This window comes from Equus caballus, chromosome 10, assembly GCF_041296265.1.
Source record: "Equus caballus isolate H_3958 breed thoroughbred chromosome 10, TB-T2T, whole genome shotgun sequence".
In the NCBI taxonomy this organism is placed as follows: domain Eukaryota; kingdom Metazoa; phylum Chordata; class Mammalia; order Perissodactyla; family Equidae; genus Equus; species Equus caballus.
In genome coordinates this window covers 26,497,205-26,501,101 of record NC_091693.1, presented here as the reverse complement: position 1 = coordinate 26,501,101, position 3,897 = coordinate 26,497,205, and the positions used below count along the sequence as shown (strand labels likewise).

Below are 3,897 nucleotides of genomic sequence, written 5' to 3'. Positions count from 1 at the left end.
CACTCTGTCATTTTGGGCACTGGTCTTTGAGAAATACTTCTGTAAACTTTGATTCTGTAAAATTCTGCATCGTACATATTTTCATCTTAGCAATGGTGACAAATTATGCACTGTCAAAAAAAAATGGTTTATCTGAAATTCAAATTTAACTGGCATCCCGTATTTTTATTTGCTAAATCTGGCAACCTTAAATAATAGTAACAACAAAAATAATGCTAATAATGAGCACAAATGTTAATTAAATGCTTACTGAGTACATGGCCAGCTAATGATCTGGGATGTGTTTATGTTATAACTTAAGCTTAAAAAAAAGAGAGACAGACAGGAAGCCAAACAATATAAAAACATTACGACCCCAGTTTTTCAGAAGCAAATTCATTCCTTCATTCGTTTACTGGTTCAACAACTATGTAGCGACTTCCTCCCAAGCATCAGGCCCCTCCGTGAGCTCCGAAGACGGACTGGCAGGCAAAGAAACATAAGCACCCAAGTCACAGTGACATCCCAGATGAGAAAAAAAGAAAGAAAGAAAAACTGTGAAAAAAAAAAAGGAGAGGGATCTCATTTATTCGAAGACCTATTTTTCAGATTTTAACATTTTTACCATAATTTAGTAGACAGCATTTTTTTTTAATAACGATGCCTGAAATAATTTGCACCTTAAAATCCATAGTCTCAAAAAAGGCAAATGTGAGTTATTCCCAATAAACATTGGACTAATTCAAATAGATTAGCTTACTGTTAGGGGGAGAAAAGCCATGGCATTTTAGGTTAGATTTTTTTCGTGGTAAAAGGCGGTAGAAATAAAGACGATGCAAGAAGACCAACGCTGAGCGGGGTGGTCCCAGGGAGGCCTCGTGGAGGAGGTACCGGCAGAGAAGAAAGCGGAGAAACGCTGGTAAAAAAATGCAACCCCAGGAAATAATTTGCAAAACAGATGGCTAGCATTTAGTCTAGGGTTTGCAAATGCGCGGGTCTCCAGGACACTGACCATTGTGCTGTGTCCTTAGCAACCATTCTCATCCTCAGTTACACGGCAACATACAGGGAATTCGGCTTGGCGGTGTCGGGTGTGCGCTGCAAGTAAGAGCCGGGAGCTTAGCTTCCGCGAGCTGAGCTGCGGCTGCCGTCACAGAAGGCCACAGACCAGGCGGCTTCGACCACAGGAATTTATTTCTCACGGTTCTGGAGGCTGGGGAGGCCCGGGTCGGGTACCAGCACCGCTGAGTTCTGAGGAGCAGCTCTATTTTACTAGCCTCTCCCTGCGGCCTCGCATGGTGGAGAGAGAGACCTCTCTCCGTGTCTCTTCTCATAAAGGCACTAATCCCATCGTGGGGGCTCCACCCGCATGATCTAATCACCTCCCAAAGAGCCCCTCTAAATACCGTCCCACTGAGGCTTAGGGCTTTAACATGAGTTTGGGGGACGCACACAACCCGTTCACAGCAAGCCCTTAGCTGGGGGTCCGTGCTCCATAAGTGTTACCACTTGACTGTTATGGTTCTGAATGTCACCAAGATGAAAATTGAAAATAAGAGAAGACTCAGTGAATGCAGCATCACTGGTTCCAACTCTCAGCTTACTGGGAGCTGCCCAACAAAGGGGCTGATTCTCTCATCTGAGATAAGAATGGGCGGTAGGGGTGGAGGACTCCCCACCATGTGCTTGAGGCTCAGTCATTCATTCTATCAATAAATATTTAAGAAAGGCCCACTGTGTGCCAGGTCACGGTTTATAACCAACTCCAAAGCCTGGAAAATTCCACTTTTCTGGGCTCCCTGGGCCCCTTCCTCAGGCCCTGTCCTTCCCTACTTGGCTGCGGTTTCCATGGTGATGGTCAGAGCCTCCTTCTATTGCTAAGGACAGATCAACAATGGGGGCGGGGGGAGGTTTGCGGAGGAGCAAGCCACGTGGGTTGACTAATCTCATTGAGAGGCTGTGGTGGCCTTGGGAGGGGGATTCACAATCTTGAGACTGCAAGACTTGGGACTGCAATCTCAAGTCTCAAGGTTGCGGACTTGAGAAGAGGCTCAAGTCTGCAATCACCCCATAGCGGTCTCTGCACATCTTTGGGTGCCTTTAAGTGGGGGTTTGCAGAAGAACAAAAACACTTGTGTGAGGTCTCTGAAGAGTCAGTTAGAGATCATGCATCTCCTGCAGCCTCCAGTGATAAACAGCGTCATCTACCCTCAGAATTCATCAGGCTGTTCCATAAATATTGATGGAGCCTTCTGTGCCAAGCCCTCGTCTGTGGCCACAGCCTCTGCTCCCCTGTGCTTTGTTCTGGTGGGAGACAGATTCATTCACTCCAAAAGTTTGGTCCTTTATTTAACAAAGATGTTGAGGATCTTCTGGGAGGCAGGTGTCACACTAGATTCGGAGAAATGGCGGGGAATGAGTTGAGCCAGCCCCCATGCTCATTAAGGCTGCGTTGGTGCAGGAGACACACAGCGAACCCAAGCATTAATGTAGCATCACGGTGGGCTCCGCCTGTGGAGGAAAATAAAGCAGGGAGCTGGAAGATGTTAATACGCAGGAGAAGGACTGTTTCAGATGTGTGCTAAGGAAGTGGCAATATCTGAGCAAAAAGCCCAACGAGGGGCAAGTAAACATGAGATTCTCTAGGTGAAGAGAGGTCTTGGCAGAGGGAAGAGCATGTACAAATTTCCTGAGGCGGCAACCTGCAGGTGCACAGAATCCATGGCGACCACTGAGGGACGGAGGGACTGTGAGGAGGAAGGTCCAGGTGGCAGCCAGGTTACGCAAGTCCTCACAAAATCAAATAAAATACGAATTTTGAATTTTATTAACAAATTATTAATATCGATCCCAGTATTATTACTTGAGTCCCCACTACGAGGATTTGGCACTGCTGCAGCAAAGCAGACACGCTGCCTGCCTCCCCGGAGCTCACGGTTATGAGGAGACACCCAGATGAATCAGATCAGGGAAAAGTAAGCACCTCTCGAGAACGTCAAATCTGCATTCAGCGCCTTCTCCCTGCTGTGCTGGGCATCCGCAGATGAGCAAGACAAGCACGGGTGTGCAGCTTGCACTAGGGTGATGGTGATGGAAATAGAGTGAACATACTTTTTGGGGGATGGCGTTGTCATTTCCTGAGCCAAAGAAAGATCAATGGCTTCAGAGAAATGAATGAGCAGAAATGGACAATTGTACTATCTAAAATGATGGACCAGGCACAGTTGTAAATTCCTTACAGTAAATTCTCTCAATAACCCTATAAGGTGGATGATATTATTCCCTAGTTTTGACATGAGCACACTGAGGCACAGAACTTGGACCATCTGTCCCACATTGTGCAGCTAGTAAATGGCAGGGCTGGGATTTGATGGCTCCCAGAGCCCAAGCTCTAACCTGGTCAGGATGCTCTTTGCAACCGCGTTACCATCCAAAGCCAGAAATCTGTGCATACAGTGTGTCTACACAAACAAGTTGGCACAAACCTCAGTGTGAGAAGACAGTGTGCTCAGGTGGTGAGGAGATGCCTCCTCCAAAGGAAGCAACCGGCAGGAGGCGGTTACCGGCGTCAGAAGAAAACCTGTGACAAGTGGAATCTTCCTTTTGAGGGAAAGTTCTCTAAAGTGATCCCATTGTAGCTGGTCCGATAACCACCCTTTGTCAAACTCCAGTTTACAAGATGCTGGACCACGTGTTGAATGTTGTTTGCATTATCCTACAAGGTAGGACCAATTAACATGGTGATTTTATAAATAAGCAAGTCAATGAATAAAGGGCTCAGAAAGATAGAAACACCTGCCCAAGAACCTACATTTTTTAATATTTATTTTTTAAATCGTGGTAAAATGCACGTAACGTAAAATTTACCACCTTAACCATTTTAAGTGTACCGTTCAGTAGCATTAAGTACATTCATAT

The 3,897-nt window shown here is 46.0% G+C and overlaps 1 long non-coding RNA gene across 1 annotated transcript; it reads right to left on the bottom strand.

Annotated features, from left to right (window-relative positions):
* Positions 1–359: 359 nt before the first annotated feature.
* LOC138915774 (uncharacterized) lies at positions 360–1,245 on the bottom strand. Its single transcript, XR_011422045.1, has 3 exons — positions 992–1,245; positions 740–895; positions 360–534 (listed from the first exon to the last, which is right to left on the bottom strand). It is a non-coding gene; the product is annotated as an uncharacterized lncRNA (long non-coding RNA).
* Between the last annotated feature and the right edge of the window lie 2,652 nt (positions 1,246–3,897).